Here is a 25,592-nt window from a genome sequence, read left to right on the forward strand (position 1 = left end):
AACACGGATTTCGTCACTGCCGTATTTTCTAGAATAATGCCGTCATGCAGCAAATGATTCCGTAACTGCTTCAGCAAGTGTGGGACATCAGCGAACCCTACACAAGCTTCCATGTGGCACTAGGATAAGAGAAACAACTGTTTACGCGTGTCACGCCAAGCTCGTTCCACACGGAAACCTTTTTTGTTCCCATGTCTGCTACAAAAGTTACAACCTTATACGAATCGCTGGCTACGGCGGCAATGATTTGATTCAATAGGGCAGCCGTCATGCGAATATCAAAATCAAAATAAACGGGTTGTTTTCAACTTGCAAACAGCCCATGCACCATGACAACTAAAATGTTACTGTGAGGTCCTAACACCCTGTGCTATTGTTGATCATAGCAAAGCCTACTGTCAATGTTAATTTCACCTGTCCTATGCAAAAACATACGTGGTCTTGGTATAGGCAAAGCAAAAGCTGCAACTGATCGCACTGTTCTAGGCGAAGAACTGAATCAGTACTTCACATCACCTACAACCGCAACTGAACCACAACTAAACAGAGACTCATTGATTACTTCATGGGGATAAACGATCATAGCCACGAGAAATTCTATCTAAAGATGTTACTTGCAGTAGTCCAAATGATCACACTTGTTACTGACCCACTGCTGTCCACTATAACATATTTCTTCAGCCACTCTTTAACCACAACCTTTTCTCTGAGGCATGGAAAGTGGCCACTATCAAAATAAAAGATGCCAAAGCACCCTCTTATTACTGACCTATTCCCATTCTTTCTGCACTGTCCGAGGCATTAGAATTTATTGTGCACGAACAGCTAACAACCAAACTACAAACAACCTACCTGACGAATACCAGTCAGGCCTCCGTAAACATCACAACACAACGTGTACCTTAATAAAAACAGAAGCTATGAAGCTTGCCATAGATGCACTTAGCAGCCAACATTTCTCTCAAAGTTCAGTGCAATGGTTTCGCCCATATCTGACTCTCACTAGCAATGCATGTCCAGCAGCACACAGACACAGTCGTCGCAGTTGTATCAGGCGCCCACCAGGTTTCCGCATCAGGTCGTATACTCTTACCGTTGTATACCAATGATGTGTTACTATTTTTGTACTACTCCAAATATCACGTGTATGCTGATGACCTCCAGTTGTATCTAAGAGCAAAATCAAAGAACCAGAAGACAGCTATCCAGAATTTCAGTACCGACCTATTAGCACTATCAAAATGCGAGCAGGACCCACCCCAAACTCAAAGGCTACTGGTTGGGCATTCTAGGCTCCATAGCCCAAAATATCGGAAGTCCCTACCGTATTTAAACCACAATGGGAAAAATAACAATTTTTTTCCCTCACCAAAGAGTCCAGGCATAACAATAGCTGAAAATCTAAATTGCACGGAGCACGTAACTACATTGTGCAGGAAGGTATCAGCATCTTTCTAAGCTCTACAAAATTACAAAAAGCTCCTCTCTCTTAGCCTGCAAAGAAACGTGTACAAACACCTATCCTTTCAACAATTGATTACAGCCATATTGTCCTGCAAGGTCTTACTTAGGAAAGCTCACGGCGCCTGGAACTGGTTCTGAGTGCCTGTGTTCGTTGTAACTGAGATGTTTGACTCTTTGATCATATTTCACCTTCATATGCACTGCTATCTTGATTGCGTGCAGACAAGTAGAGAGATTTCCATACTTCCTGCCTTCTCTAATGTCTTACCAACGTGCACAGTGCCCCACATTTCTCCTTGATCTTAACGTTCTTGTATGAACAACGTGGTAGAAACACCCGTTCCCATCAGAACAAAATCCTTTATGTGCCACTCTGTCTTTCAGTCACTTTCTTGCAGAAGGAACTCGACTCTGTAATAACCTCCCACATTATATGAGAGAACTGAAGAATATCTCCAGTTTCAGCAAACAGTTAATGAAATATCTACTAAAGCAACAGTAATGATTACCGTTGTTACTATACGCTCTAATTACCGTTATACGCGCTTCTTCAGCCAGATTTTCCCCATATCGCAGTATTCTTAGCTGGTGCAGTATACTTAAATTTGCCATCCCCAAAACTCGCTGCATCAGAAAACATTCTTTTTCTGTCTGCCACTACCATTGTTGTTATTATTGTCATCTTTATTGTCATTATTATTATGACTGCTAGTTGCAGCAACAGAAGTAGTACAAATACTGCCAATAATATATTAACTTTATCAGTTAGTAGTCAGTATTATTTACTCCACTATCACAAATACACTCAGATCATTTCAATACTATTTATAATATTAAAACTGTTATTTATTTGGTAACTATGATGTAGAAAAGGTACTATACGTGTAAAACCTTGATCCAATGTAAGACACTGCCAGATGGCGCTGATCTGACCTGCCTAAATAAATAAATAGTAGAAGCGTAATTTGCGAAATCCCAGGAAAGGAAGAGACGACACTGGTTGCAGTTGAGGAAACTTCTGCACACCAAACCGTGAGCCACAACATAGCTACAGTTCTATGGTTGCACAAATGCCTTTGGATACATTTTGGTTGCCAATAAGCAGTGAATCACCAGCAATCTCCGTGATGGCAGTTAATGTATTACTACCAGTTTGAACTACGTATCTGAATGAAATGAGCTCCTCGAAGTTGACTGAAATTAAAACGCCAGAGAAAGAGTCAAATCTATCGATGAAGAAATCAGACTCGTTTTGCCAACGATCCCGCCACGAATCTGGCGTATAACGTTATATTTCCCGAGCTATGATAGATTGTTCTTACCCCGACAGAGAATTGCTGTCATACAGTAATGGATATCTGTACCAAGTCTGGATGAAATCGGTCGAGTGGTTATAGGAGGAGATGTGGAACATACATACACACACACACACACACACACACACACACACACACGTGCGCGCGCGCGTGCGCTCGCGCACACACACTCAAATTCACATACATCAATTTTTGTAACAAGTATGGATTATGGAGCACAAGGACACTGAACGATGAAAGGTTGTTGATTTTAGCATATGTAAGAGTATATTCTAGGTTTATTAAACTGAAAGATTAGAAGACAAGGCTGTAAATGAGTGTAAAATTATTGGCAGTGGTGCAACACTGCAAGAATAACATGCACCATCTGTGGCATGGTTAGGATCAAATACAATGGTTCTCAGCATTGGTGGAATCACTCCCTGGGTTGTAAAATATTTCTGAGAAGTAAAAATAGAAAGATCATTACTATTATCACAATTTCTTAAGACTTAATACCAATTACGTAAGTTTTTTTTTTTCAAATTCCAGCATTAATGCCCGACACAGTACGATGATGTTACAAGTTGTGAAATGAATGTATGATCATCATCCTCAGTGAGTCCATCCACTACACACTTACTTTACATGTTGTACCATGCATCTGTGACACTAAAATTAAGACATATTCGTCACATGCGCTTAAATACGAGTATCTCAAGAAAATGCCTTATACAAGTTGTCCCTACTTCCATGAATGAATCAAAAATTGCTTCACTATTCACTTCGCGACAGGTAAACGAGCTAAATGATAGTACAGCACAACACAACAGCAACTATGTAATGACTGCTTAGTGATGGGAACAATCGAATGAGAACAATCGATTTATTCGGTTGTTGGAAAACAATCGACTCATTCGGTTGTAGTTACATGTATTAGTTGAATTATTCATTCATTCTTTTGAGTGAAACTACTCTGTGGGAGCAACGAAATGAAAACAACCGTTCAGTTGCTCGGACTACTCATTCATTCTTGTGAATGAAATCTGTATGTGGGGGCAACCGAATGAAAACAATAGTGTCAGTCGGTTGCAATTTCACCTCTAGGTTGGATTATTATTCATTCACTTTTTTCGAGTTAAAGCAGTCAGTGGTAGTAATCGCATGAAAATATTCGATACCGTTGTAGCTTCGCATATTGACTGAATTACTCAGTCTTTCTGTTCAAGTGAAAACAATCAGTAGTTTTTCTGTCGTTTGAACCATGTGTTCATACCTTTAACTGAAACCACTTTTTAGTGTTTTAGATTCATTCTTCTGAGTGAAACCAGCATGCAATAATTTAATTAGATGCACTACAGTATACTGACAGGGGGTGGTCCTAAGTGAGATATCTCAGGGACATGCCAAAGCTATAAAATAAGCAGGATACGTGTTCATTTAATTATGTTCTGAATTGACCAATTTTTCTTTTCATCCTTTAAAACTAATTCATATATTGTTGAGGATTAAACTGTTCCAGGTGCCATTAACGTATAATTAATTAACCTCACGTATCACTGAGGTAGACCTGGCATCACTTAAATTGCCTACCCCAGACAAAAGTACGAAAACCCTCTCCATCTGGGTCAAATCAGATTATTCTCCTGGACGCAAACAGTCTGTAAACGATAAGTTGGTCGATGGCCACGATGTTACGACGGGAGCTGGGTCACGAGATAGGAATATTTTCTCGCTTGCGTTTCAGTACCGACAACGTCAACGGGCGCACTTTTCCATCCGACCGGCAGATGTAAATTACACATGAGGGTGACAAACATTTGTGAAGGCGCATTATGGAGACGTTCATGCTCAGACATAGTACTAATTTGCAATAACGTTTTCCAACATAAATGAAATCAGTTTTATATGCAGAAGGCAAACAACTTTTAGGATATTCAGTTATCCGGCAGGCGGGGAGATGCCGTGGTGTATACTATCGCCCTATGACCGCGGCCTCTCTCTGTCTCAGTAAAGGAGTATGGAAAATACAGGGTGCTCCAAAATTGTCTTTACGACTTTGATTGCATATGTTTCAGAAATGGGGATAGGTAGAAAAGCGCGGTTTGCGGCATAATGTTCATACATACTGTAGGGAAGCAGCATACTCACGCCTTATAAAATTCACATCAGTCTTTCCATTGTGTGCCAGCCTAGTCCGCTGTAACTAGCTCTGACGTCATAAATATTGCACAATACTTTAAAATGAGGTAAATAATCTGAAACGTTTCTAGCATGTCAGGAGTAATACAAAATCAATATGTGCTGGATATCACTTCAATAACTTTAACCATTTTCGAAATTTGGATGTTTTTCTGTAAAAATCATTGGGACAACAGAAAAGAGCTAGAAACTTAAAAATTTATATTTGGATTCCTTTTGCATAATAATTTAGTAGAAACAGTATTCTGGATCTCCAAATTAAAATTTTAGTTGAAATTCATGATTTTCTGGTTTTTGTCTTAGAAATTAAGGAAGCAAGATAGATTAAGTAGGCGAATAAATAAAGCTAGGATGTTTAAATTTAAGTAGAAGGGAGATCCGCTATAATCATAAAAATGTGAGAAGTTTCAACAGAATAACTATAAAACTATAGCTATAGCGTATCTCCAAAGAGCAAGTTCAGAGCTCGTCTACTGCGTGTGGTGTAATTAAATTAATTCTCTCGCCCAAAATATTTGACTTAGCCACGTCAGACTTTTATTATGATTACTTACTTGTGTGCTGATTGCACAATTAAATTGAAAGCTTCATCGGCCATCAGCAAAGGAAGCAATGATTTATTCGATAACTTAAAGTGGTGCACTACTAGCCCAGCGGCTAGTCGGGAGAGCAGATTTGATCAGACGTTCCCTTAGCCGTCCGCACCGCGGCTTTATATGTAAGAACGCTGTGCGAGAAAAAGGAAGGCCCCAGTTCTCTCCACACGCGGATTAGCGCACCACCTGTGCCAGGAGTCGCGTCGCGTCCGCGTCCGTATCGTAGATATAAACAGCCTCGGATGCAGTAATAAGTTACTCGGGAAATGCGAAACCATGAAATCGTTTTCGAGTGAAGTGTTAATTTTGGGATGACGTTAATGATCTATTTTTAGTTTGCATATGTCGTATTTTCACGTGCCGCCGCAGGACAGACATTCTACCATTATTTAGCGTGGCGTTTGATGAACATTATCATCAAATTATGGCGAGCATTCACTTAAACATTTAATTTGAACAGTTATAGTGGCATCACCGCATTAGACTCTGAACTGCTTTGGTAGTTGGATTGTGTGGATTATTTTTGGTCTGTGACTTTCAGAATATAGTGAACATTTTAGAGAGAATGGTTTTTGATTATGAATCCCAGACAATCTCCTAATTCCTCAGAGCTATAAGCTGTAGCTATAAATTTATTTCTCAGATGAAGTGGGCACTAGGAATTCTAATTACAGGCTTCACGTTTTGCTAATCACTTTCTGGTTGCCAATATTGTAGTTAGAGAGCCAGTGTTGAGAACGGCAAACAGCATAAATACAAAACATTTATTCTATTATTCCACCCGCCGCCCCACTTATGTTGCTAATTGGCCAGGAAACAAACTGAGTAAAAGTGAAAGTGATTTTTAAATATTCGGTTTCGGAAGTGAAATGCGACACGCAACTGAGCAATGGAACAGTGACAGACAGTGTTACATGTGCATGTGGACGACGCAATTGGATTAACAATGCATCTGGATTGACGGAGCTGGCGCTGAGTCTAGCTGCACTGCTGGCATCGCGAGAAGTCAGTCTCGCCGCACCGCAGTCATCCGTCGGAGCGGCCGGAGCCGCATCTGCTGTTGCTGGCTACGTTCTCAACACAGCAGTTGTCGAGGTGTCGTCTGCAGTTCAACGCGCTGCGTTACATCAGTAACCCTGGTACGCCGCGCCGGCAACGCCATGCGTCGTGCAGAAGGAACTAAGTTAAGAGAAAAGCTGTTAAAACTTTTACTAACCTGCACTAAAAGACTGTCGGCAATGGAACCGCAAAAAGAAACAGAAGTTAAACCTAAATCAGGATCTATGTCTGTTGAAGGAACTGTAAATCCAGACAACGGTTCAAGTGTAAATATGCATGAAAATAGTAAAGTTAAAGTGAAATCCGAACTAGTGTCTCCTGACGGTAGTGTGAAAAAGGGCAACGATTCAATAATAGAGACCCCTGTAGTAAAGCAGAAATCAGAAAGTGTTAAGTTATTGGATGATAGTTTCTCTGATGAATTAAAAATGAAACAGTCATCAGAGACGGTAGAGTATAAAAAGGAGAAGTTAGATATGACTGATCAATCGGAAGTTTCATTCAGTTTTGATGATTCTGGTGTTGGAGCTAGTTTTTCGTCACCTGAGTGTGATAAAAAGCCAGCTAGTGAGCAACCCAAAGATACTGGGGCTATTGATTTACATGTAATATTACAAGCAATAGCTGCCAGTAATGCAAAAATGTCAGCCAGTAATGCCAGATTGACAGCTGAGTTAAAATCTGATATAATTGAGGTAAATAACAGGACTGTGGCCAGCCAAACCAATTTTAATAAACGGTGTGAGGCAATGGACAATATATTAGAATACAATACAGCTGAATTAGAAAGTTCCTTCAAGACTGGCTGCAATAAGTTGAAAGAGGATCTGGACAGTTTAAATTATAAAATTGATTACAACCATGAGGATATTAAGAGAAAGGTTGCTCAACAGTTATCTGAGATGTATAAAACAGTAAAATCCGAAGTTGCCGAGGTTCGCAAAGACTTCCAAATGGAAGATGCAAAGCTGGAGCACAAATTAACAGAAAAGATCGAGGCGGAATCTGAACTGTGCTCAGATAGGTTTAAAGATGTTAAAATAAAAGTAAATATATGTCAAGCAGACGTAGATGCAATCAAAACTGATACTACTCATATTGCGCAAAGAGTAGATAATGTTGAAATGAGAGTAGAAAATATTAGTACTAACATTGCTAACATTGTGAGTAAAGTAGCTTCAGTAACTACTGGTAATGGTATTATGCAACAAGTTGTAGCTGCAAACGCCGCTTTTATCGGGTGTCGGCAGTTATTGCGGTTCAATCCAGATAAGAATATCCAACCGCTAGATTTCTGGAACGATTTTGAAGATGTGATTCCACCAACTTGGTCTGAACGAGAGAAAATGTTATTTATTAGAAGCCATTTAGCGGGTGACGCCATGCATTGGTCAGCTGATGTTATGATGAAGTGTAAAACATTAGCGGAATTTAAAACAGCTTTCATTAATGAGTATTGGTCTAGCAATAAGCAAAATGAAGTGTTGAGAGAATTCTGGAGTGGAAAACGCTTCAATGCAGGCAAGGAATCTATTAAAGAGTTTGCCAGGTCATGGGTCTCACATTTGTCACATTTGGCCGAAAAGCTAAAACCTGAAATGATAATACTAGGTCTTGAAGCCAAACTGCCATGGTATTGGCAAACTAGAATTATATCTGCCCCTAGAGACAATCTGGATCGTTTCATTGAATATTTGGAACGCGTAGAGCGTGTGGCTGCCATGTAAAGACAAGCTTACAGTAATGAGTGTATCAGGACTAAGAATAATTGGTGGTACTGGCAAGGTGTCAAAAACGGTAAAGCAAGAACTTTACTGCCCTTTGATATTAATGGTAATTTAATTGATCATCCATGCATAATTGTAAACAATCATAGTATTGAGGTTTTAATTGGCATAGATTTCTTTTCGAAATATCAGAGTGTTGTTGACTTTGAAAGAAGCCAGTTAAAATTGGTCTTGCCGATAACCGGAGTAATTACGGTACGTTTTATTGATAAACACGTAGTAACTAATGATGAAACTTGGGAGCTGCCTATACGAGTTCTGAAAAATAGGAGATATTGGGACGAAGGTGTTAATCTTAGTAAAAGTAAGCTAAACACAGAAGAAGAAGAAGCAATAAATTTGGACAAAATAGAAGCTAAATTGCAGGAAATCGATAAAATTTCAGCTAATCAGAAGGAAGAACTGAGACAGGTTTTAAAAAGGCATCATAAGGTATTTTCAAATCGACCTGGCGTGGTCAAAGGTTATGAATGTCAATTAAAGGTGAAACCTGGCCAAGTGTTTTTCAGGAAGCCATACCAAATACATGTAGCTAGGAAGGAGGCGGTTCGAAAGGAGATACAGAGAATGCTATAGCGGGGTGTAATTGAAAAAGCGGTCAGTGAGAACAATAATCCTCTTGTTGTTGTACCAAAAAGAGACGGGAGTGTCAGATTGGTCTTGGACGCACGTTGGTTGACTGAAATAGTGGTTAGGAAAAGTGATAGACCGCAGAACATGGACGAGTTATTGCAAAAATTCCGGGGAGTAAAATTCTTAACCTCTATCGACATCACGTGTGGATATTGGAATTTGCCACTGGCTGAAAGTTCAAGAAAGTACACAGCTTTCTTGTACGAAGGAGTTTGTTACCAATACCGTGTGGTACCTTTCGGACTTAATATCTCTGTTTGTGCCTTCGTACGTGTTATGTGCCATGTTGTAGGACCAGCGTTAAGTAATAAAATAACAGTCTACGTAGATGATCTGCTAATAGCAACTCCTACCTGGGAAGAACACGTAGTTTTATTAGAGGAAGTGTTAGAGGCTATTGAGAGAGGTGGCATGAAACTAAAGATTGGAAGGACAGAGTGCGTTAAAGAGGAAATAGGTTTCTTGGGATATATGATATGTGGAAAAGGTATTCTGACTGACCCATGCAAGCTAGCAGTCATTGAAAAATTTGAGGCTCCCAGAAACAAGAAGAAGTTGAGATCGATGTTCGGTCTTTTCGGCTTCTATAGACGTTTTGTTAGTAATCAGGCTTTTAATGCACCCTGTATTCACCTCCTGCTAAAAAAGAAAACCCCTTGGGTTTGGACAGCAGGATGCCAACAGGCGTTCAAGGTGCTTAAACAACCTTTAATTAATAGTCCTATTTTACATCATCCTGATTTTGAAACACCATTCTGTATGTCTGTTGATGCTAGTGGCTATGGTATAGCTGTGGAGATATTCCAAGTAGAAATAGAGAACGAACAAGAAGTGCACAAGACTATATCTTTCGCAAGTCGATCTTTACAGGCAGGAGAGAGAAATTATGGCATCTCAGAACTGGAAGCATTGGCAATTGTATTTGGGGTACAGAAATTTGAGCAGTATCTATCAGGTCACAAGATAATTGTTTACAGTGACCATAAGGCGTTGACCTTTTTTGAAGACCTGTAAGTTGAGGAATGCTCGTTTGGTAAGATGGTCATTGTATCTCCAGCAGTTTGACCTTGAGGTTAGATATATTCAAGGGAAAGACAATCTGGTAGCTGATGGGTTATCTAGAAGTGCGGAGCTATGTGATGACGCGGGAATTATAGCAACTGACCTAAGTGAAGTACGAATGTTTGCGTTGCACGAAGTAAAGGAAGAAAGTGCATTAAAGAGGGTGATTAAGAACTTGAGACGTGAGCAGAATGCAGATGATCAGCTGAAATTAGTGAAGCGCTATTTAGGAAATGCGAACTATCCTAAGGTTTCGCAATACTATTGTCTGCATAAAGGTATTCTGTTTAGAAGGAAAAATGTAGGAGTTTCAGAGTGGAAGCTGTGCCTTCCCTCACAACATGTAGACTTAGTAATCGACTATGTACACCTGAGGTATGGGCACTACAGTGCAAAGAAGTGCATTGCCAAATTAAAAGACAAGGTTGTGTTTGACAACATGTACCGCCGTGTTGCCAAGCGTCTGCCATCTTGTGTAGTGTGCCAGAAAGTCCGTGCTGCTAACACCAGAATACAAGGGGATATGCATTCAGTAGAGCCAACTGAAACCCTAGAATTACTGGCTTGTGATTTGTTTGGCCCTCTTCCTGCTTCGAGAGGTGGGTGCACCCATGGTTCTGTTGTTGTGGATGGATTTAGTAAATATGTTAAGCTATACCCAATTAAAAGTGCAAATGCAAAAACGTTGGTAGAAAAGTTGGAAAAAGATTTCTTCGTGAACGGTGGTGTTCCGATGAATTTGCTGTCAGACAATGGGCCTCAATTGACTTCTGATAGATTTAAAGAATGTCTGGATAAGGCCGGATTGAAACATCAGAAAATATCTGCGTATTTCCCCCAAGGAATTATGAGTGAACGTTTTATGAGAGAATTGAATAGACTTTGCAGGACTTATTGTGCTCGGAAACACTCAAGTTGGTGAGAGCACATGAAGTATTTTGAGAATGTAATTAACAACTTAAGGCATGATGCAACTGGTTTTGCGCCTTGCGAATTGATCTTTGGCCAAGAACCACACAATGTGATTGCAGATATGGTAGAATTCCCTATTCTAACGCAAATATCCACAGACGAAAAGAAGTTAAGGGCTAGGGCAAATATAAGGAAAAGAACATTAGAAAGAAAGAAGGGTCATGACGCAAAAGCTGTACCCACCAGTTTTGAAATAGGTCAGTTAGTCCTTGTCAAAACCAAGGAAAAATCAAAGAAAATAAATGCAGAAAAAAGAAATTCATGTTCGTATACCAAGGACCTTTCAAGATCATAGGAAAACCACATGCCAATGCATATAGGCTAGAGTACCCTAAGAGTTAAAAGCTATTCGGCCTCAGAAACGTGATCGACCTAAAGAAGTTCATAGGTAGTGAATGAATTCTATAGGGAGGAAACTTTGCCAAATGTAACCTCTACACACTGTGGCAGCTGTGCAGTCCCAGCTGTGTGAGATCTTCTTTCCTTTTCAGGTCTCACTCTTTCTTCATCTTTCCTATCTACCAAAATTTCGACTCCTTCTTTGCAATACTAAAATTTTCTGTCATGGCTATCAAGCCATGAGTTCTGTAACCATTCTATCCACCGATTAGTGAAGAAAATACCTAATGTGACAAACCTAACAGTGACATATACAATAGAGAAGTATGACTTAATTAAGATACGAAGGTATTTCAGTAACAAGTATGTATAGAACCCTGGTAATATTATAAGTACAAAGTTGTTGTTTTATTGGAAATGGTCCACCAACAGTAATTTAAAAAGATATACAAATTCGTGTACAAGCAGGATCTGAAGTGGCAGTGAAACCTGTTGTATGCTCTAGAGCTAACTAATTAACAGTAAAAGAGATTTCTTAGTGTTATGAAAAATATTCAGATAATTTGTAAGAATGAATTCACCTTGTGTAGCAAGGAATGGCAGTGTAATAGAATTGAACAGTGTTTGTGGTTGAGACGTGAAGGACACGTCCTTGAAATATTTATAAGGCTGGAGCTGGCCATTATTTTGGTGTTGGGTGTGCGGTGACACACCAACATGTATTGAGGTTATGAGTTGAAGGCGTGAATGCGACCATAGGTACCCTTATGTTAGAAGAGACAGAGCAGCTCATGGTGTCCTATATGTTTAAGGAATTTAACATTACGCTCGGCCATAATTACTTAATGCACTTTAGTGGTAGGTCGAGAGAGACTACCTGTGGTTTCAGCGTCCGATCGAGTGGAAATGGATTGCCACGTGAGCAAACTGATCAGCTGCAATACACTATAGATATGAAATAAATGTAAGAGGAAGCCGACTTGTAGAATTTTGCACAGAGCATAACTTAATCATAGCTAACTCCTGGTTCAAGAATCATAAAAGAAGGTTGTATACATGGAAGAATCCTGGAGATACTAAAAGGTATCAGATAGATTATATAATGGTAAGACAGAGATTTAGGAACCAGGTTTTAAATTGTAAGACATTTCCAGGGGCAGATGTGGATTTTGACCACAATCTATTGGTTATGAACTGCAGATTGAAACTGAAGAAACTACAAAAAGGTGGGAATTTAAGGAGATGAGACCTGGATAAACTGAAAGAGCCAGAGGTTGTAGAGAGTTTCAGGGAGAGCATAAGGGAACAATTGACAGGAATGGGGGAAAGAAATACAGTAGAAGAAGAATGGGTAGCTCTGAGGGATGAAGTAGTGAAGGCAGCAGAGGATCAAGTAGGTAAAAAGACGAGGGCTAATAGAAATCCTTGGGTAACAGAAGAAAAATTGAATTTAATTGATGAAAGGAGAAAATATACAAATGCAGTAAATGAAGCAGGCAAAAAGGAATACAAACGTCTCAAAAATGAGATCGACAGGAAGTGCAAAATGGCTAAGCAGGGATGGCTAGAGGACAAATGTAAAGATGTAGAGGCTTGTCTCACTAGGGGTAAGATAGATACTGCCTACAGGAAAATTAAAGAGACCTTTCGAGAGAAGAGAACCACTTGTATGAATATCAAGAGCTCAGATGGCAACCCAGTTCTAAGCAAAGAAGGGAAGGAAGAAAGGTGGAAGGAGTATATAGAGGGTTTATACAAGGGCGATGTACTTGAGGACAATATTATGGAAATGGAAGAGGATGTAGATGAAGATGAAATGGGAGATACGATACTGCGTGAAGAGTTTGACAGAGCACTGAAAGACCTGAGTCGAAACAAGGCCCCCGGAGTAGACAACATTCCATTAGAACTACTGACAACCTTGGGAGAGCCAGTCCTGACAAAACTCTACCATCTGGTGAGCAAGATGTATGAGACAGGCGAAATACCCACAGACTTCAAGAAGAATATAATAATTCCAATCCCAAAGAAAGCAGGTGTTGACAGATGTGAAAATTACCGAACTATCAGTTTAATAAGTCACAGCTGCAAAATACTAGCGCGAATTCTTTACAGACGAATGGAAAAACTGGTAGAAGCGGACCTCGGGGAAGATCAGTTTGGATTCCGTAGAAATGTTGGAACACGTGAGGCAATACTAACCTTACGACTTATCTTAGAGGAAAGATTAAGAAAAGGCAAACCTACGTTTCTAGCATTTGTAGACTTAGAGAAAGCTTTTGACAATGTTGACTGGAATACTCTCTTTCAAATTCTAAAGGTGGCAGGGGTAAAATACAGGGAGCGAAAGGCTATTTACAATTTGTACAGAAACCAGATGGCAGTTATAAGAGTCGAGGGACATGAAAGGGAAGCAGCGGTTGGGAAGGGAGTCAGACAGGGTTGTAGCCTCTCCCCGATGTTATTCAATCTTTATATTGAGCAAGCAGTAAAGGAAACAAAAGAAAAATTCGGAGTAGGTATTAAAATTCATGGAGAAGAAGTAAAAACTTTGAGGTTCGCCGATGACATTGTAATTCTATCAGAGACAGCAAAGGACTTGGAAGAGCAGTTGAACGGAGTGGACAGTGTCTTGAAAGGAGGATATAAGATGAACATCAACAAAAGCAAAACGAGGATAATGGAATATAGTCAAATTAAATCGGGTGATGCTGAGGGGATTAGATTAGGAAATGAGACACTTAAAGTAGTAAAGGAGTTTTGCTATTTGGGGAGCAAAATAACTGATGATGGTCGAAGTAGAGAGGATATAAAATGTAGACTGGCAATGGCAAGGAAAGCGTTTCTGAAGATGAGAAATTTGTTAACATCGAGTATAGAATTAAGTGTCAGGAAGTCGTTTCTGAAAGTATTTGTATGGAGTGTAGCCATGTATGGAAGTGAAACATGGACGATAACCAGTTTGGACAAGAAGAGAATAGAAGCTTTAGAAATGTGGTGCTACAGAAGAATGCTGAAGATAAGGTGGGTATATCACATAACTAATGAGGAGGTATTGAATAGGATTGGGGAGAAGAGAAGTTTGTGGTTTAACTTGACTAGAAGAAGGGATCGGTTGGTAGGACATGTTTTAAGGCATCAAGGGATCACAAATTTAGCATTGGACGGCAGCGTGGAGGGTAAAAATCGTAGAGGGAGACCAAGAGATGAATACACTAAGCATATTCAGAAGGATGTAGGTTGCAGTAGGTACTGGGAGATGAAGAAGCTTGCACAGGATAGAGTAGCATGGAGAGCTGCATCAAACCAGTCTCAGAACCGAAGACCACAACAACAACATCCTATGCTTTCAATTTCTCCCCGATGTTATTCAATCTTTATATTGAGCAAGCAGTAAAGGAAACAAAAGAAAAATTCGGAGTAGGTATTAAAATTCATGGAGAAGAAGTAAAAACTTTGAGGTTCGCCGATGACATTGTAATTCTATCAGAGACAGCAAAGGACTTGGAAGAGCAGTTGAACGGAGTGGACAGTGTCTTGAAAGGAGGATATAAGATGTTCCAGTAACATTAATTACTTAAGTTCATACACTAGCAAAGTAAGTAAGTACATAATTGCACATGTGGAACTGACACAGCAGCAGAGGACCAATAAGTGGATTTAGTAGTCAACTAAACGTTGTGTGTTTTGAACACTCAGAACTGTGCTATTACCACAAGTTACTCACATGTACAAAGAAGCTGAGAAGACAACTGCTAATCAAATATACTCATACTATCTCTATGAATAAGGTAATCGAAGATGAGTCAGTTAAGTAAATAAAATACAGATTTGTCAGGAATGTACCAAGCATTGGTTCAGTGTTCCGGCCCAGAAATATTAAATTGAGATAAATAGGATTTATGATTGTATGCCTTGAGCATAAATTTTCTCTAGTATGTGACTAACGGCGTTTTGAGCCATTTGTTTACCGATTTAATGACAGTTAAGTAACCGCGAGAGTAAAATTGAAAAAGTTCTGTTAACTTTGTTCCAGTAACATATTGACAGATAAAATGTATATATCCCCATTTCATTGTGACTCACCCTTAGATATTAAGTGAACAGAGTCTGAGGCACTCTTTTTGTTTGTTCTACAGGACAAACCAGATAATGGCAGCCTGGTAGCTGCATGAAAGCGTGGAGTGACTTGGACACAACTCACAGTGACCCCTCCCCTTTCCCTATGTAATTTAGAGTGAATGTGAAGGACGCACACCATAACAACTTCCCCTCCTCTACCCTTGTGAATGGAAGTGTAGAACACTAGCCAAAGCGGCCACAACCACGTGTGTAAAAATGAAATTGTCATGATTTGTGAAATTTTCTTTCAGGTTTAGAAAAGACTAGTAAGATATAATTATCTGTTTATGTATCATGAATAACTGTGTTATTTTCTTTCAGTTTGTGTATGTAAAAATATTTGCAGACAATTTAATGGATTTAAGATTTTCATAATTTTACATATTTTTATGTGTTTGTCTGTCTAAGGCAATATGTATGCCAAAGTGTTTCATTGATTTTGCTTAAATTTTGAGTGATAATGTTGCTTAAGAGGCAGTGAACATGCCAGCAATTTAAATAATTGAAGTAGGTAATAAGTTTTCTTTTAATATTTCTATATGTTTACATTTCAATTTTAATTTTCATAGGGAGTTAAGCTGTACTCTTGCTTCCCTTTTGGTAATTAATTTTTTTCATTTACATTCAAAAAAATTAAGTAGAGGGTGATGTAGGGAAGCAGCATACTCACGCCTTATAAAATTCACATCAGTCTTTCCATTGTGTGCCAGCCTAATCCGCTGTAACTAGCTCTGACGTCATAAATATTGCGCAATACTTTAAAATGAAGTAAATAACCTGAAACGTTTCTAGCATGTCAGGAGTAATACAAAATCAATATGTGTTGGATATCAGTTCAATAACTTTAACCATTTTCGAAATTTGGATGTTTTTCTGTAAAAATCATTGGCGCAACAGAAAAGAGCTAGATACTTAAAAATTTATATTTAGAATCATTTTGCATAATAATTTAGTAGAAACAGTATTCTGGATCACCAAATTAAAATTTTAGTTGAAATTCATGATTTTCTGGTTTTTGTCTTAGAAATTAAGGAAGCAAGATAGATTAAGTAGGTGAATAAATAAAGCTAGGATGTTTAAATTTAAGTAGAAGGGAGATCCGCTATAATCATAAAAATGTGAGAAGTTTCAACAGAATAACTATAAAACTATAGCTATAGCGTATCTCCAAAGAGGAAGTTCAGAGCTCGTCTACTGCGTGTAGTGTAATTAAATTAATTCTCTCGCCCAAAATATTTGACTTAGCCACGTCAGACTTTTATTATGATTACTTACTTGTGTGCTGATTGCACAATTAAATTGAAAGCTTCATCGGCCATCAGCAAAGGAAGCAATGATTTATTCGATAGCTTAAAGTGGTGCATTACTAGCCCAGCGGCTAGTCGGGAGAGCAGATTTGATCAGGCGTTCCCTTGGCCGTCCGCACCCCAGCTTTATATGTAAGAACGCTGTGCGAGAAAAAGGAAGGCCCCAGTTCTCTCCACACGCTGATTAGCGCACCACCTGTGCCGGGAGTCGCGTCGCGTCTGTATCGTTGATATAAACAGCCTCGGATGCAGTAATAAGTTACTCGTGAAATGCGAAACTATGAAATCGTTTTCGAGTGAAGTGTTAATTTTGGGATGACGTTAATGATCTATCTTTAGTTTGCGTATGTCGTATTTTTACGTGCCGCCGCAGGACAGACATTCTACCATTATTTAGCGTGGCGTTTGATGAACATTATCATCAAATTATGGCGAGCACTCACTTAAATATTTAATTTGAACAGTTATAGTGGCATCAGCGCATTAGACTCTGAACTGCTCTGGTTGTTGGATTGTGTGGATTATTTTTGGTCTGTGACTTTCAGAATATAGTGAACATTTTAGAGAGAATGGTTTTTGATTATGAATCCCAGACAATCTCCTAATTCCGCAGAGCTATAAGCTGTAGCTGTAAATTTATTTCTCAGATGAAGTGGGCACTAGGAATTCTAATTACAGGCTTCACGTTTTGCTAATCACTTTCTGGTTGCCAATATTGTAGTTAGAGAGCCAGTGTTGAGAACGGCAAACAGCATAAATACAAAACATTTATTCTATTATTCCACCCACCCCACAATACCTATGATTCTATCTAGTAGCCACTTAACAGGGTTCGTTGTGTTAAGGCGACCATATTTTCTAGAGCCAAATTCGGGACACATGAAATACTTTGATATTGCAAAAAAGTCTTAATTGAATGTAACAAATGCAAACTATCACATTAATCTGATATTAAAAATCATTAATTTAGATTTTATTAGTACCTTCTAAGATGAAGGAGTGCGAGCAAATATGTAGTGATCATCAGTGTTGTAAATTTTCTTCAGCATGTCTGTATTCTTCAACAGCATTATGATAACATTCAACTCAAGTTTCATCATAATTTATTCTAATCACTAACATTGCTTTCATAGTTTCTACAACAAACTGCGTTTTGACACTGCTCCATACCTTACTCAGCTGGGAAACTGAACGAATAAATCGGCATAAATCATTTCATAATTTTTAAATCCAGGACAAACAGATCTCCCGAATTACTTTCGAAAATATTCTGGACAGAGCTAGTAAAATCGCGATTGTCACGCTAAAAGGGAGGACAGAGGGATGGATTGGCACCTCAAATGCGTGGGCCGTCTGTAGCACACAGGTTATCTAAGCGATATTCCAGTTCCATGTCCGGCATGGGCAGTCCTCATTAAAGTATTCTATTGAAGCTCTCATGGGAGTTCACAGTTCGTGCAAGTCCTGCACGAAGAAAAAAATGTAATCGGGTTCCGCACGACCTTGATCTCTATTATGGTCTGTACAACCATTCCACACATTGTGCAGGGTGGGGAATCAATAATTAACATGTGAAAATAAGAAAAAAATCAGTGTTAGGTGTGTGTGTGAGCATTACGTCGTAAACCCCAATTTTCTACCTATTCCCATTTCTAAAAGGTACGTGTCAGACTTGTAAATATCATTTCGGAATATACTGTATGCGTACTGGAGAGCGTCTAAGCGTGCTTGCCGCAGCGTTTTTAAAAGACTAAAACGAAGACACTATCTATTGTTCGGGCCTCCTCTAATGGATTTTAACTACGGCTTATTACAATCTATTTCCAATCAGTCAAGTTTCCACAGACACGAAAAAGGTCCATGTTTACCCGAGACAATTGCATAAAAATCCCTCGACGCGTCTCTGAACGTCCTCAAAATTAGGACCAGTCCGGGGAAATCCGGACGTATGGCAGCCATAACTGGGAATGCATAGATTACCGCAATGGTTCCCCTAAATATGGAGAAGAAGGAAATCTTGTCTCGTTTTAGCGACAGTATGCATTCCTTTTTATACGCAATGTGTGATGATGTCCACAAATTCAACGTCACTTGAATATTCAGCCATTTACTGGTTTCGAAGGTAAATATTTTGTACAGAAAATTACGTCACCGGCTATACGTACTCCCGGTGTTTTCAGTTTTACGGGTAGTGTCGTAACTACTAAACATTCACATGCACAAATTTTCAGGACGTTAGGGATCTGGACGGGGCTAAGAGAGGTTATTTAATATTTATCTGACAGTTTTCTATCAAAAAGTTTCTCTATTTAAATAGTTATTTTCTGCTTTTTTAGTCTCGTGTTTGTGAAATTTTTCAACTGATTTAAAACATTTTCATGAGATTACAACAGAGACATATGGTTAACTTCAGGTTTATTGCCGGCCGGAGTGGCCGAGCGGTTCTAGGCGCTGCAGTCTGGAACCGCGCGACCGCTACGGTCGCTGGTTCCAATCCTGCCTCGGGCATGGATATGTGTGATGTCGTTACGTTAGTTAGGTTTAAGTAGTTCTAAGTTCTAGGGGACTGATGACCTCAGAAGATAAGCCCCATAGCGCTCAGAGTAATTTGAACCATTTTTTCAGGTTTATTTCGTTTTCTCTTCAACTGAGTCAACCAATATATTGCTTCTTCATAGGCATATCTCGCGAAAATACCGCAAAGTAAAATTGAGAGATAATAGAGCTCATAGGGAAGCTTCGCAGCAATCGATCTTAACTGCGAAATAGTCACGACTGCAACAAGAAAACAGGGAAATAGCAGTGGTACACCAAGCACCTAAAACCCACCGTACAGCAGAAGAGAAGGCGAGTTAATATTGGATTGTCATCCACTTCTGGGGTAAGCTGAAAGTTTCAACTCTTTAGCTTACACGGAAGCTAGTTTAAAATCAACTGCAAAATTTATACCGAACAAACAGACAGAGAGACCAAAAAACAAAGTATCCTCCGCCACATACCACACTCGAAAACTAGCCGATATTACGGTGTCATCCAGTTTCGAGTCTCCAGCGTATCGGGAAACTACTTTAAAATCAATTGCAAAATTTGTACCGAAGAAACGGACAAGAAACGGAGCAAATAAAAACGTGATAAAAAGTGATAATTCATTTATATATACACAAATCTGCAGTGCAGCACCAGGTATTAAACTTTTAAAACCAACAAAAAATTGATATTTAATGCAACAAGTACGAAAGTTCGTATTTCAGTAAGTAAATACCTACGTTTTGAATATAATTTATTTTTAGAAATATTCTTTACAGTCACATTACCTAGTAATAAGATACTTCATATGCCTCTAAAAATGTAGTCAACCCTAGTCGTGGTTCATGTATAATCGAAAAGGCTGAAAAAGATGTATGTAAAATCAATCTAACCCGATGAGCGAATGTAAACATTCATATGACGGCCGCAACCGACAGAGACCTGTTTCAGTCGGTTGTCTCGCATTTAGTAAAACAACTCAAACGCGGTGAGTGAGTGAAATAGTTCATCTACAGTAGCTGACATGGCCGCATGCGCTAATTTCATTCGGTTGTTTCATTCGATTGAAAAAACAGACTGAGCGAAAAACCAGTCGACTGACCAATTGATTGCTATAAGGAGTCGACTGTCCCATTACATTGCCCCAGGGCCTTCACAGTATCATTATTATTATTAATGGGGGTGGTCACACACATTGTCAGCCTGACCTCTTCCAATCTCTGCCAGTTCGGAGGTGAGGGTTAAAGTGATCAGTCAAACAGTAAGTGTAGTGCACGCATTTTAACTTGGTTACTCTTAAATGTCGGTGCAGAGTATTGGTGAAGCAATCACCGTTAGGGAGAAGAGCGGTCCAGAGAAAGAATATGTTTACCATCAACAAGGATTGTTTGTTAGCTTTCTTGTCTAATTTTGTTTATGGTGATGGGAGGCATGGGGGTGCTAGGCAATTCCTCATCTTCCTCAGGGTTAATGGTATTAGAAAAGTTCGCAACTACTGATCCAATGAAAGGTGGGTAAATTACACTACTGGCAATTAAAATTGCTACGCCACGAAGATGACGTGCTACAGACGCGAAATTTAACCGACAGGAAGAAGATGCTGTGATATGCAAATGATTAGCTTTTCAGAACATTCACACAAGGTTGGCGCCGGTGGAGACACCTACAACGTGCTGACATGAGGAATGTTTCCAACCGATTTCTCATACACAAACAGCAGCTGACAGGCGTTGCCTGGTGAAACGTTGTTGTGATGCCTCGTGTAAGGAGGAGAATGCGTACCATCACGTTTCCGACTTTGATAAAGGTCGGATTGCAGCCTATCGCGATTACGATTCATCGTATCGCGACATTGCTGCTCACGTTGGCCGAGGTCCAATGAATGTTAGCAGAATATGGAATCGGTGGGTTCAGGAGGGTAATACGGAACGCCGTGCTGGATCCCAACGGCCTTGTATCACAAGCAGTCGAGAAGACAAGCATCTTATCCGCATGGCTGTAACGGATCGTGCAGCTACGTCTCGATCCCTGAGTCAACAGGTGGGGATCCTTGCAAGACAACAGCCATCTGCACGAACAGTTCGACGACGTTTGCAGCAGCATGGACTATCAGCTCGGAGACCATGGCTGCGGTTGCCCTTGACGTTGTATCACAGACAGGAGCGCCTGCGATGGTGTACTCAACGACAAATCTGGGTGCACGAATGGCACAACGTCTTTTTTTTCCGATGAATCCAGGTTGTGTTTACAGCATCATGGTGGTCACATCCGTGATGGTGACATCGCGGTGAGCGCACATTGGAAGCGTGTATTCGTCATCAGCATACTGGCGTATAACCCGGCGTGATGGTATTGGGTGCCATTGGTTACACGTCTCGGTCACCTCTTGTTCGCATTGACGACACTTTGAATAGTGGGCGTTACATTTCAGATGTGTTACAACCCGTGGCTCTACCCTTCATTCGATCCCTGCCAAATCCTACATTTCAGCAGGATAATGCACGACCGCATGTTGCAAGTCCTGTACGGGCCTTTCTGGATACAGAAAATGTTCGACTGCTGCCCTGGCCAACACATTCTCCAGATCTGTCACCAACTGAAAACGTCTGATCAATGGTGGCCGAGCAACTGTCTTGTCACAATACGCCAGTCACCACTCTTGATTAACTGTGGTATCGTATTGAAGCTGCATGGGCAATTGTACCTGTACACGCCACCAAAGCTCTGTTTGACTCAATACCCAGGCGTATCAAGGCCGTTATTACGGCCAGAGGTGGTTGTTCCGGGTACTGATTTCCCAGGATCTATGCACCCAAATTGCGTGAAAATGTAATCACATGTCAGTTCTAGTATAATATGTTTGTCCAATGAATACCCGTTTATGATCTGCATTGGTGTAGAAATTTTAATGGCCAGTAGTGTACAAATAAAACCAGTAGGCGCAACATGAATGCACTAATACCTCCGCACAGTAGTGTATGATACGCCCAGTGGAGAACTTTATCGAGCAGTGGGTGTCAAATGGTTGCTGATGACGACAACGATGAAGATCAGTCTAACCTTAGGGGTTATAACCAAAGCAAAAAGTAGACCCAGCACTGTAACGACTTTATAATTAGTACCGTTCTTGGCTTACTCACGAACTAGTTACATTTTTCGATGTCTGACGAGTACCAGTTTTTCATTAGTAACTTTTGGTATCATAGCCATACAGCGATTTATGATTTACACATTAGCAATAGTCAGCTGTGTATCCTAACTAACAATATGAGTACCATTACAGATGAAAAAGGGACCAAATACATTTATATAATAAGTAGTATAATGTTGATAATTTAGTAGTAAAGTATGTGTATATATGCACTAGAACATGAATGTCCGTATCGTTTTCGGTTTTTTGAGTGACATGCCAGTAAAAAATGATCCAAAGACGGGAATGCCCACAGAATATTGGTGGATTTCTGGAAACTGTTTTATTCTCTCAAGCTTCTCTCCTTCATTATTAACCTGAGTTTTCAAGATTTCCAAGTGGTGCTTCCATAGTCATATTGAAAAAACCTCGAAATTTTCGTGCGTTTTCCAATTTTCATCCAATTCTTCACTCCATTATGAAGAGAGGGAAGGCAGATGTTCCTCTCTGAATTTTAATCTGTACAGCCGTGTTCCGGTACGAATCTGTTTATCCTCGCCAGTAAGCTTGCCGCAGTCTCGAGCGCCCATGACTGCCTTTTGGGACATCTTCTCCTTCGTCCCCCACTACCTTAATGTGAAGTTATGCCTTTTTTACACTTTACATTACACAGTTGGACTTACTGTCAAACTTACGTCTAAAAAATATGATCAAATTTTGAATGTGAGATTGTTCACAGTCTGAAGATCAGAATAATACTGAGGACGTTTTGGGTCGGACTTGACTGTAGGACAGACCCTGATGTGTTCAGTGAAAAACTCTGATGACTTAACACACGGTAGAGGATTAGCATATGGCTTGGATTGCTTCGATGGCTAAGTGTTGTTGGCGTTCTAGACCAGGTCCAGAAATTTTTTGGCGTATCCTTTGAGACTACTAAGAAGCACATAGCTGACAGATTTGCAGCACTACAGAGAAATGATCCAGATTCCAGGAAATTGTTTGATTTATTATCGTCCCCTGATCCTTATCCTGTTGATGGGGCTGTAATGTCCATTATTTGTGGGATTATATGTAACGAAAGTATTAATTGCCACAAATGTGGTGAAACTGGGAAGTCATGTATTAAGGGGACTTTTGTAGTGTGAAATTTATAAGAACAAAGCGAGCTGCACTCATAAAAACTATGACTTCTCAAATCAAAATTCACGATGGATTTGTCACTGCTAACGCTGGAAAGATATTTCTCAGAGTTGTTGTTCCAAAATGGGAGTCTTGAGTCAGAGTAGAGTTAGACGAGAATAAGCTACGAAAAACCACCCAATCTCTTCTACGAGGTCACAGATCGTTCTTAGTTCTCATATCGCCTTCTGTATCAACAACCGAGTTTACATAATGTGGCGGAGTTTTCTTCTGGTACCCTTACCCCTTCCCTGTTCCATAACATTTCAAGAGCGATTGTCGGTAAACTTCAGTATGAAGTCTACTTTGTCTAATTTTCTCATTGTGGTCATTCCACGAAACGTATGTTAGAGGAAGTAATGTGTTATCTTCCCAAAACGTATTCTCTCGAAATTTCAACAGTAAACTTCCGCGAGATTCACAACGTCTGCCACTGAAGTTTGTTGTGCACCAACTAAACGATTCCGTAACGAAACGCACTGCTCTCCTTTGTATCCTCTCTATCACTTTTATCAGTCCAGCCTGGTAACGGTCACAGAGTGACGAACAATACTCAAGAATATGTGCAACAACCTTTTGTGAACCAGTTCTTTCATGGATGAATTACATGCCCTACCATTCTGCCAGTGAATCTATAGCTGTGATCTGCCTTTCGTTCGACTAGTTTTGTGTGGTACGTGGAAATGATGGTATGGCTGGTCAGGAGACCCCATCTGGAGCTCTATGACCGCCTGGTTCAAGTCTTTCTATCTGACCCTACTTGGCGACTTGCACGACTTTTGCAATAAAGAAGAGATGAAATGATTAGGGCAGCACATCCAGTCCCGAGCGAAGAAAATCTCCCACCGAGAACACCACAATCTAACCACTAGACCACTAGCTGCGGACTATTAAGTGGTCGTTCCGTTTTAGGTCTCTGTGGATGGTGCTCCCACGGCAGCAATCGCTTTGAGTGCTGGTTGTAAGAAGTGTGTCAGAACTCTCCATTACATTGATTGAATATTACATTGAGTATCGAAAATAATATAGCCAACTTAAGGCTATTCTTTGCATTGTATAAGATTCTGTGATGCTTTATGAATACAAATAAGCACGAGGGCGAAATTTGGGAGTGCAATTCTGAGCATTGTTGTGAGACGAGGTCTGTCTGCGAGAGTAAAATTTCAGTAGTGTTGGTCGACAGCTCGGAGACAGAAGATATGTCACGCTGCCCTCACGTCGGTGAATGCAAATTTTACGACACTCAAGGCCTGATTTCGTTTATGTAGCCAGGAGAGATTTATATGGCTTAACAAGGCTTGAAGATGGAATTCAAGGTAAAATTCGCAAGCATAGCGTAATAATTTGTTAATCTGGCACTCAGTCATTATTGATACGTATAAGGTCATTGTCAGGCGTTTCGCCATTATTAATACTTAAACTATTATTGGTCATGAGGATTTCTGAAGTTTTTCAATAGACTTCAATTATGAAATCCCTTCTTACAAGTTATTTAGTAATTAAGAGGACCAAAGCAAACTCCTTTTTATTAAATTCATTCTTAGTAACAACAAGCTTTAGCCGCTGCTGCTGCATGCTGTTGCGAATTGCTGTAAACCACCAGGAAAAAGGCAGTCATCTAAAGAGGTGAGTGCAAAATTTAGGCCCAAAATAGAGACACTGTCACACCACAACATGTCATGTACTCTAATCCAGTAAATTCCGTTGCACAAGTCAGATTCTGTATCGCTTGTAAATTCATATTCAAATACGCAGTCAAATAGCTTATCCAAATGCTAATTTTAAGTTTTTCATGTAACGATCTGTTGAGGGCTTAAATGACAGTGAAACTGACACTCATACAACACGCACGGTGTTATGCAGGCAAGATTCCGACTACCGATAGCTCAGGTTGCTTATCGAGTCCATTTTCACAG

This window comes from Schistocerca nitens, chromosome 7 (assembly GCF_023898315.1).
Source record: "Schistocerca nitens isolate TAMUIC-IGC-003100 chromosome 7, iqSchNite1.1, whole genome shotgun sequence".
NCBI lineage: Eukaryota > Metazoa > Arthropoda > Insecta > Orthoptera > Acrididae > Schistocerca > Schistocerca nitens.